Here is an 11015-nt window from a genome sequence, read left to right as displayed (position 1 = left end):
TTTAGTAATGAGGGACTTGCCCTTCACCTTGCAGTCTATAGTATAGACTGGAGTCTGACATGTCATAGGTGAAAGGGCTGGTTGGACTCACTTAACTTTGAGTTTAGAGCATCACTAAAACTCAGACACTTGACATTTTTGATTATTTATTTCTGAAAGATAAAACCTCCTTGGTCGAAAGTTCTCTCTCTCTCCAGCCAGCCCTGCTGGGGGGAAAAAACAAAACAAAACAGGATCTAGTCAGTAAAGAGAGACATTAACAAGCCCCTTTCTTCTGTGCTGTCAAATTTATTTAAAAAAAAAAAAATCAGAGTAGGGAAGGTGGCCAAGCACCAAGGACACAAAAGAGACTTCCATCTTTATTTTACCAGGAATACAAAGAAGATTGTTTGAAGAGGTTGGCGAGACTTAACTGAAATGATGGACAGGCCAGCTCTGACTGGCATGATAAAAGACCAGCACTTTGACAGGAACAGCCTTGCATCTATTAATGTCACAGCTAGCCTCACTGGAGCCATGTTCCCATCACTCCAAGCAATCATCCCTTTTCAGCACTCAAGTCTAAGACCCATTCTCGCCTTAACATACACGATGGAGCTATGTCAAACTCAACAGCAAAGAGGAAACCTTGCAGTTGCCCACAGGTGACTTCACTAGCACATATCAGGTACCAAATGAGAACTAATGATCAACAAGTACTATATAGAGAGACGGAGACTTTGCTTCAGATCATTTTCCCTCTTTAGCAGCAGCATCCTGAAGTTAGGGACTTATCAAAGTCAACTGACATGCAAAGTCTGCAAAAAACAGCTGCTATCTAGAAACAGCAAATAAGATTTGCATTGAACCAGTTCCTGAATCTCCGCAAGTACTGAACATTGTTTACTTTTCTAAAATTTTCTACTTCTAGCCGCTCTCTTCTTTTTGTTTTACTTGCAGCCTGGGAGCTGACAGCTCCAGTTTCTCTTACCCAATAAATTATGCCTTCTAATTAAACAAATGCTGACATTGCGCCAAAGTGTGACATTAAAAATCCACATGATAGAACAGAAAGTTTTGTACAGGAATTCACTGCAAATCTACTGCATATCAAACACCTAAAACAAATCCACTGCTTTTCTACTATATTCCTCCCCATCCCACATACCAACCTCCAAGCCTAGAGGAGTTCTGTTATCTTTGGATCCATTGTCCAATTCATTTCAGATCAGGGAACCATGCACATGTTACAAGGACCTCCGGCAAAAATCGATCACGCCTTCAAATCCTGTTGAAGTTTAAATTACAGTGAGTTGCTAGAAAGAATGCAGTTAACTGTCAGTCATTTGGAAACTTTTTTTTTTTAAATCCAAGATCTCAGAGTGCTTAAAAAGGTTAGTATGAGTTCTCCTCTTTCCTCATTGTGACATGGGCTACAGAAATTAAGTGACTTGTCCACGGTCAAGCTGCAAGTCAGAGTCAGAAATAGAACGCAAATCTTTGATTTGATATCCAGTCTCTTGCTGTCGCCTCGAGAGCAAGAAAATCCTCTTGCTCAACACGCTATTACTCTTTATTGTTTTCATAAAAGAATCAAGGGGTTATTTGGGGACAGAGAAATAAAGTGGAGCATGACAAAGGACAGTAGGGCTCTTGTGTTCCCTGCGAAGAAAGCAATGACTTTGCATCTTGCACTGAACAGGGCAGTGTACTGAACAGAGCATTATGCAATGCACTTGAAAAACACTATCCCAAATTTGGCTGCTGCCTATCTTGGGATAGGAAGTAATTATTGTCACAAGAGTAGTGGGGAGGCAGAACACTGCTTTTGCTCTGACATGCTAGTGGTACAGTACATAGATAAACAAGTAGTTAAGGACTGATCCAAATCCTGGCTTCCAGGAGTACATTCCTCTGATGTCACATCAAATCATGATTTCACTGACACCATAGAAGGCACGATCCAGTTATTATAGCCATTGTTTTGCCTATAGGTCTCCCCACCTGTTAGAATTAGTTAAATCAGCATTTTGCCAACAGAACAAGCTTCAAAGCTCATTTGGCCAGAAACAATGACAGTGTTATTGCAGGGTCAAGGTAACCAGCAAAAACGAGATTGTAGGTGAACAGAAGGTTGGTCACTCAAGTTAAGCACAAACATGCCTCAAATTCTCCCATTAGCCAGGGCAAGCAACATGAGTGTCTCTAAAAAACCCTTTGTCATACATGAAATCCACAACCAATTTTTTCTTTTTTTTTTTACTAAAGATTTTACAGAATGCACTAAACTAGGCAATGCCTGTTTTTAAGGGTTCCATTTATCCATTATGTCAAAAAAGGGTGGCTCCTGGAAAATGTCACGGAGTGCAGGTTCTATAGGATTTCACCAAGAACAAAGCTGTGATGATTGCCCTGATAGGATTCAGCACAGACACATGGGACACTCAAAGGACAGCCTGTCCTTTATCTTGTCTTTCAGATTTTAATCTTCTACAAAAGGTCACCAAGAAAATAAACTGCCGGGGGCAAAGTTCAAAAAGCCTCAGAATATTTGTTTTTCCCCTTCACAGCTGAGTTTTCAGACAGGGATAACATCACATCACTGGCTTATAGGCTTCAAGGGACAGAAAAGCAAACTGAAAACCTAGTTAGGATACACTTGAAGAGCTCTGCAGAGTGTTTCAGCCTTTCCCACTGCAGGTATAACCCAGGTATGATCACATAGATTAAGCAACTGGCAGGGAGGAGGAATGTGTGGAAAACTGGACTCAAAGTATGATCAACATCAAGTTGAGTTCTGCTCCTTTTGACAACACTTGGACCATCGTTTCCTCAGCCCTTTGTTATTCAACATGTCAGGTTATAGCCTACTAAGAGACAGGATCCCATCTGCTCAGGAGGGCAACAGCTTAACACACTAAGGATCACCCACTACATTCCTATGCTTCCCTGGCAAGTAATAGGTTCAAGAAATCAGCACTTTGCACACCATGACCCACCCCTGCTGACCAAAAAGCCTTTGGATTTATCACAAGGCACAGAGGCAAACATTTCTCTAGCAATTCCTTACCAGCTTGCAGTCAAAGTTACCAGCCCCTGGCTTGAGACAGGCACTTTCTTTAGTGCAGGATCATTGGGTGGAAGACACATTGCATCCTGTGAATGCAAGTAGAAGCCACATGTTAAAGATTCATCATAGTAGTCCTTAAAGTAAACTTTGATCCTAAAGTTTCATTAAAGCAGATGTGAAAGTGCTGAGCCTCAGAGAGTGAGAATTCCACAAAGGAAGTTTTTTTGTTTTTTGTTTTTTTTTTCAGACAGGGATAACTTAACATCATCACCAGCTCAGCACTAGAGACCTGCCCAGCAGGAGGCCAAAGGACTTCCTTTTTGCAGCTGTTTACTTGTCACCCACTCAAGAGTAGGCATCCACACCCCAAGATTTCTCATTATAAACACTTGCTTTCTGGGACACCAACTTAAAGCATTATCTATAGTTACTAAAATGAAAGTCTACCACTTCCCCAACCCCCTCCCAATTTGGGCCCTTTGTACAATCAACATTGAGTGATTAGAGTCAGTTTCCCCTGTATGAGAGAGAGGGCTGTAAAACCACCCACTGACAGGGACAAGAAGGGGGCGGTCCATTACCTGAAGCTATTTTAACATTCATATTTATTTACTATATTTCAAGCCAACAGCATCCCTCTTTTCAGTGCTCATGGCCGGATGCTAGTTTTGGGGCACCTCCACCAGCCACATACAGAAATGTGTGCTCTACAAACCAGCATCCTCCACATAAGGTGTTGTCACATACAGTGCATGCAAGTCATGCTGCACCGAGGACACCATTTTCTAGAGCAGGTCTACTGTGTAGTGGACACGTTTGGGGGCCACCAGTTGGACCACCCTGCGCTACATTAAGAACATAAGAACAGCTCTACAGGGTCAGACCAAAGGTCCATCTAGCCCAGTATCCTGTCTTCCAACAGTGGCCAGTGCCAGGTGCCCCAGTGGGACTGAATGGAGCAGGTAATCACCAAGTGATCCATCCCGTCGCCCATTCCCAGCTTCTGGCAAACATTATGTGGAAATGTTGTAACCTTCCCGGACTCACACATACAGGAAGAATCCACCAGCACTTTCTGTAAGGTTTCAGAGTAGCAGCCGTGTTAGTCTGTATTCGCAAAAAGAAAAGGAGTACTTGTGGCACCTTAGAGACTACCAAATTTATTAGAGCATAAGCTTTCGTGAGCTACAGCTCACTTCATCGGATGCATTTTTTTCACTTTCTGTAAGACATTTGAGGGCTTATTACATGAAATACACTTGGACATACGGAAAATAAACTATTAATACATCCTTTGGAGGTGCCTTTAGCTTTTATATTCCCTGTTGAGCCATCACTTGGTGATTCTGATCTATGCCTCCCCTCCAGCCAAAGAAAGCTTAAAAGAGCTTCCGTGTAAGTCTGGATCAATTCACACACTAATTGTTCTTTCACTAGCTCTATTCCTGTAACAAATATATTTGTGGGATGAGCTGCATCAAGTGTCTCCATAGCGGAGTGTTACCTAATCCCTTCATATTCCATTCTCCAACTCACCTTTTACGGCCACAGCACCCAGCTGTCCAGCCTAGCACACTGACAGACTTAAATCCCCATTCATGGAACACTACCTTTCCATCTTGTGGTCTTTGAAAGCAAAAGGATTTGCACTCAAGTGTCTACTGCACCACAGCAGCAGCCATGACTGGTGGGAGGGAGAGACCTAATAATTACAATAATCAAGCTACTGAGCTTTTATATATGCACTCATTAGCCATAGGGATCACAACACAGTCATCCAAAACCACTAAATAGAGCAGCCTTGCCTCCGTTTCCCCAACAATAATGAAAGGCATCTAGTTTTTTGACTGCAGAAGACAAATGCTAACATGCCTCACCATTGTGCAGATGAGCAGACAAACAGGGCTGATCAAAGGAATTTTCACCTCCTTCGTTAGAGACTCATGGGCAGTTAGTGGGAGGGATAATCTCATCCAAAAGCCTCATCCTGGATTTCCAAATGGAAAGAGATGCGGCACCCTGGGAATTTAAGAACAGATCACAGGGTTAGGGTTAGTCAAATATGATCAGACAAACTTCCATTTCTGAGTTTCCTTAAATCAACTTTGCAGTGCTGAGCTTCAGAATCACAATTCCACAGGTGAAAAGATCTTTTTCAGACAGGGATAACTTTGTATCATCACCTGCTCAGCTTTCAAAACAGTTAAGACCTGTACCAGGAAAAGTCGGTGCATGCAAAGCCAAAGGTTCTACTCTAACTGTATCCGTTCCTTTGATTACCATGCTCTCCACCCCATGTGACAACGACACCTGGTGGCATCAGCAGCATGCACCTTCAATATTACTCATTTTCTATTTTGGACATTTCAGTTAGAGGTTGTGTTGTGCAAAGGCAATGCAAGCTCAGCATGAAGGCTGTTTATTAGCCAAACTCATCACTCGCTCCAAAAACAAACCTTTCTTGTATCAGAGCATTGCTTTTGTAGTAGAATTCACACCAGAACTGCTTAGAGAAGCATTTCACACTGATGGGAAAGTCAGCTTAAAAAGAAATCAATCACTTCTTTCTAAATAAGTGTCACCATTACCAGAACCCCCTAAGATTAGCTGGAATGAAAAGTGTAAAGGCAAAGTTTATTTACAGTAGAACCTCAGCATACAAACACCTTGGGAATGGAGGCTGTTCATAACTTGAAATGTTTGTAACTCTGAACAAAACATTAATTGTTCTTTTAAAAGTTTAGTTGAACAGATATAATACAGCTTTGAAACTTTATGTTTAAACACAGTACTGTACTGCATTGCATTTGCTTTTTTTTGGTCTTTGCTACTGCCCGATTGTGTCCTTCCAATTCCAAACGAGGTGTGTGATTGACTGTTCAGACACATGCAGCATATTGTATCATTAGCTGTATTGTTAACCCAAATCAGTTAGGGCAATGGTTCAAACCTTACTGAAGTGAATGAAAAGATCCCTATAGACTTTAAAGAACTCTTCCAAAATCTCTTGGTTATCCCTGTTTATGCAGTTCTCCCACATAGCAGGAGAGAAACACACCATATACAATTACATGTTCATGTTTTGTATAACAGTAGTAGTTCGCAAGAGCAATCAGCAGCACCTGGAATGACTTAGTTTTGTTATATTGACTGGATATCCCACTGACTGTTCCCTGTTAAGGGAAACTGAAAGAGACCTTAAGAACACCATGCAATCCAAAAGCCTGTCCCTTCCACCAACAGAAGTTGGTCCGATGAAAGGATATTACTTCACCTACCTTGACTTAAAAGTGTCAAAGAAATGCATAAAATGCTTAAGTTTGAGCAAGGAAGGGAACAGACTCAGTCTCTGTTCCTTGGGAAAACCATTCCCTTTAGAAGTGAAAATTCTCAGACACTTCCCAAGAGCTACCAAGACCAGAAGTGCTTTTCAGTTTACAGACAAAAGGAAATGATTTCAGCAACAAAAGCAGGATTCAAGCTCTCCCTTCAAAGTACGCAATAATATACAGGAGTCATTGGAACAGAATATCTGAAGAAGTGGTGTCCCTTTGAATCACAAACCTTAAGATTCATGTGACATATACACACCCCAGACACATTTAGCACAGAGGCCATTAGCAACACCCAGTGGGTAGAATCAGGAACCATTATGAGTGCATATTATACAGAGAACCCTAGAGTAATTTAAGGCGGTGGTTCTCAACTAGGGGCCCAGAGCCCCCAGGGGGCCATGAACAGGTTTTAGGGGGTCTGTCAAATATGGCTGGTGTTAGACTCCCTATTTCCCAGGGCAGAAAGCCAAAGCCCCCCCACAAAACTACAGCCGGGGACCCTGAGCTGAAGTCAAAGCCTGAGCAATTTATCAATGCTCCCTGTGGCATGGGGCCCGGGCAATTGCCCTGCTTGCACACCACCCTGGCTTTTATATGCAGAAACACAGCTGCTGTGGCACAGGCGGGCCATGGAGTTTTTATAGCATGTTGGGGGGCCTCAGAAAGAAAAAGGTTGAAGGTTGAACATTGCCCTGTTTTAAGAGACAACTCAATGGCCCAGCAAGTCACTGTGACCTAGTAGGGGTGGGTTTTAAACTTGAATTACAGGGAGACTTTGGGTGCCTCAGCCCAGGCTCTTGAAAGAAGCTTTCCGGAGACAGGGAAGGGGGGAGCTGCCAGCTTTCCCCTGTGCCTGCACTGTCATTTAAGCTGCACGCTTACCAGGATCAGCAGGGTGCTGCTGGCCTCTCCGGCTGGAGCTGGGCTTTCCTCCCTCGTGCATGCTTTTGGCAGGGACCTGCAATAGGAGAAACCAGGGGGGTTAACTGGGGCCTCTTATCACCAGCCCAGAGCCAACAGTCAGTTGGCTCAGTTCCCTCTGAAGCTGCTGGCCCAGCTGACACAGGGGCACCCGGGCCCTAGTCACTCCACCATCGGGGGCGGGACGAGAACAAGCTAGAAGCAGCCATGGGACGTGCGGCCAAGCATCCTCTGCACAGGCTGATGGGGAGGGGGCAGCCCTTACACCACCAAAGCGACACGCTAACCGGGCACCAACCCAACTGATACATGGCCGGGACGAGGCACAATCGCCACCCGCTCACATATCACGAGACCGTATCTGCCTGCAAGACACCGTTACCGAGGATGGCATCGGATCCTGCCACACTCCGAATCTACTCACCACCAGCACAGCCACCATCCCAGCCGGCGGCAGGCGGAAGAGACCGTAACAGCCGAAAGTGTCCCGCCCTATCCAGGGCAAGTGTCGTTTCCCCTCTCGCCAGGCTGAGAGGGGGTTGTGGGAAATGTAGTTGTTTCGTCTGGCCCCTCTGAGGCTTCTTTGCAGGGAGATTTCAGAGTAGCAGCCGTGTTAATCTGTATTCGCAAAAAGAAATTTGTTAGTCTCTAAGGCGCCACAAGTACTCCTTTTCTTTTTGCAGGGAGGCTGAGTCTTGGGGGCGGGAGGGAAGGAATGGTGGTGTTTCCATCATACAGCCCGCTTGGGTCTCCCCAATATTTTACATGCTGCTGATCCGTGGGGCAAGCTGCTAACTTTGTTAACAATAAGAAAAGGAGGACTTGTGGCACCTTAGAGACTAACAAATTTATTAGAGCTTAAGCTTTCGTGAGCTACAGCTCACTTCATCGGATGCATCCTAAGGTGCCACAAGTACTCCTTTTCTTTTTGCGAATACAGACTAACACGGCTGCTACTCTGAAACCTGTCATTTGTTAACAATGAGTTTGCATGATGGGAAGGCCAAATTCTGCCCAGGATTGCCCCGGCCTGGGCAGTCAGAAGCAATGGGGATACAAATCAGAGCAGAATTTGGTTAATTTCTTTCTCCAACTCCTGTCTTGGTAGTTTCTTCCCTGTTAAATGCCCTACCTCGCAGAGTTCACAAAGCTGCTTCCATATCTCCATTCGAGCCCTTTCTAAAATTATTATTATTCCTCTTTGTACACCCACAGTGCCAGAGGGAACAGGTGCCACTGGACTAGGCATTGTACAAACACATAATAAAAGTCAGTGTCGCAAAGATCTTACACTTTATGTATATATGATGAAAGACAAACAGGTGGCTACAATAAATAGACAGGAAACTTAAGGCATCAGTGATATGATTTTCATTAGTGTCATAAAGAGTGATCACATTGTGCTTGCTGCCTAGCCATTGTCAAGTGTTTTGTAGGTACCAGAGCGGAGGTGAGTTTTAAGACAACATTTGAAGGACAGTGTAGTGATTTTGTGGTTTTATTATGGGGAGCTCCTTCCATAGTGGCAAGTACACTGGTGCTTGTTGGAAATTTGTCTAATGGGCATTAAAGGTTGGCATCAGTGGTGGAGCACTATACCATATACAAGATGATAGCTAAGGTGAGACTAAATGATGAAAGACCCAAAGCCTCATCCCTTTTGTGAAGGAGCTAATAACATAAATAAATAATTCTCTGTTACGCCCTTCTCTAAATTCCCCACTACATCTTGTCTTCTCTACACTTTTGTGACAAGGATTGTCTTATTTTGGATTTAGAACAGAGCCAGGCTTCCTGTTGGCACTTAACAAAGAACAAATAAAATAATAATAAAGAATGTGACAAATTCAGATCCTGGGCTTGGTTCTGATCTCACATATACAGCTGTCACATTGGTGTAACTCCACTCCAGCTGCACAGAAACCACAGCAATAGTACACTATAGATAGATGGACAGATTTGATTAGATGTCAATGAGTTTCTCTTGATTTACACGGATGTGAGTTCAGAATCAGGCACTAGTGCCTCAGTGAACACAGTATTAGCATTACTGGTTATTAATGGTGTTTGTTGAATCTTCACAATTAATAATAAAAATATGATCATACTTAGCATTGATACAGAGCTCTGCATCTCCAACAGGCAGTACCAGCCTTAACTTTAAATGGCTAATTAACTAGAGGTTTTGGATTAATTAGAGATTAATTAATAAGTGTGTGTATAATACTTTGAATATGTAATGCATTCTATAAGTGGTCTGATTATCATTTATTATTAAAAGATGCTGTAAAATTATTAGGGCCCCTCTCAACCCATGAATTGTAACAAAATTTAAATAGCCAAAATGTATACTGCTCTAAAAGAAACAGATGGAACAAAAGCAAAAGTAGCAAGTATACAAAGTATCCAATTCTAAACCTCTGGGGTTTATCTGCTCATGCGTAGATGTTATCCTTAACCTGCAGGTGTATAAGCTATAACACAGGAAAAACCCTGAGCATCTTCCCTACATTAGAGAGCAGAGGTTTTCCCCCTCTTTTCGCAGGATTCCTCCCCCTCCTCCATCCCCCCAGGAAGCATAGTGCTGATGAAAGCCCTCATGAATGACCTCCTAATTATTACTAATGCTACAATAGTGTAGTGTGCTGGGTACCGTATGAACACCCTGGGGAGGGAGAGTCCCTGCTCCAAAGAGATTGAGAGAGATAAAGCGTGGGAGGGGAAATGGAGATGAAGTCAGCTGAGGTCACACAGCAGGTGAGTGGTACATGTGTAAATAGAACCAGGTCTCACAGACCATTTCACTAAATCACATGACTGAACTGCCTCTGGATGTCACCCTCTGTCTAACCAGAGGCCTGGCACAGCATGTGCACCAGACATTCACCCTTACCCACCAGTGCTCCCCACCCCCACCAATGACCTGACCTGGAGAAACCATTTCCAGGGATGAGACTGGAGTTCAGTCTCCATGTCCATTCAATGCTCGACCTCTCTGCAGAGGGTGCCAGCTAGTGCCAGGTGCTTCTGTGAGATGTGGGCACCGGCCTATTAGGTGCTGGACTGAAACCTACCAACTCAGTCTCTCTGTCTCCCCTTTTCCCATAACCATATATTGCTATAGGTGATTGAAACATTCTGTAAACTTTAATCCACTTTCCCACAATTAGGATACATTTATCAGCCCAGTTATTACAACACCCCAAAAACCCTAAACTGGCCAACCAAACAAAAACCCTTAATAAACCAATCATAAAAAACAATAAAGGTGAATTAATAAAAAAAAATTTAAAAGCCAAAAAAATTAAAAGCCTACCCCATGCAGAACTTAGACCCTGAAAAGAGAGAAGAGTCAAAGACTCATTAGGAATTTTGCTATTGCTATAGATTTTGTATGGAAGGCATTCAGATACTACAGTCATGGGCAGCAGTAAAAGCCTAGGATAGATCGCTAGGCACCCATAGCAAATGAATTAATTTTGCTAAATAGCAAGCAAGCAAACCAACACAATAAATAAGTGCCACAATATGTACTTAGGTCCTTTATCTGAGATGAGTGTAGTTCATGGTAATTATTTAAGCTCCTACACTCACACTGAAGCTGAAAATGTTCCAGGGGCTATTTTGTAGAAATGAGAAAGTCTCTGGTTCCAATGAAATGAGCTGTAGCTCACAAAAGCTTATGCGCAAATAAATTTGTTAGTCTCTAA

At 43.2% G+C, this 11015-nt stretch overlaps 1 long non-coding RNA gene and 3 other non-coding genes across 5 annotated transcripts; all 4 read right to left on the bottom strand.

The window, feature by feature from the left end:
• Positions 1-134: 134 nt before the first annotated feature.
• LOC119843086 lies at positions 135-7814 on the bottom strand. 2 transcript variants are annotated; one of them, XR_005288858.2, is made up of 6 exons: positions 7730-7814; positions 7267-7342; positions 4927-5068; positions 3050-3135; positions 1152-1267; positions 135-203 (listed from the first exon to the last, which is right to left on the bottom strand). It is a non-coding gene; the product is annotated as an uncharacterized LOC119843086 (long non-coding RNA). The 2 variants fall into 2 exon arrangements; XR_005288857.2 differs by having other exon boundaries at positions 135-206; positions 7730-7812.
• On the bottom strand, positions 2515-2590 carry LOC119843419. The gene has a single exon (XR_005288945.1). It is a non-coding gene; the product is annotated as a small nucleolar RNA R38 (small nucleolar RNA).
• Positions 3234-3328, bottom strand: LOC119843418. Its single transcript, XR_005288944.1, has one exon. It is a non-coding gene; the product is annotated as a small nucleolar RNA R38 (small nucleolar RNA).
• Positions 5163-5240, bottom strand: LOC119843417. Its single transcript, XR_005288943.1, has one exon. It is a non-coding gene; the product is annotated as a small nucleolar RNA R38 (small nucleolar RNA).
• Positions 7815-11015: the final 3201 nt, after the last annotated feature.

Source organism: Dermochelys coriacea, chromosome 14, assembly GCF_009764565.3.
Source record: "Dermochelys coriacea isolate rDerCor1 chromosome 14, rDerCor1.pri.v4, whole genome shotgun sequence".
NCBI lineage: Eukaryota > Metazoa > Chordata > Testudines > Dermochelyidae > Dermochelys > Dermochelys coriacea.
The sequence above is the reverse complement of the archived record's forward strand: the minus strand, read 5'-3'. Positions and strand labels throughout refer to the sequence as shown.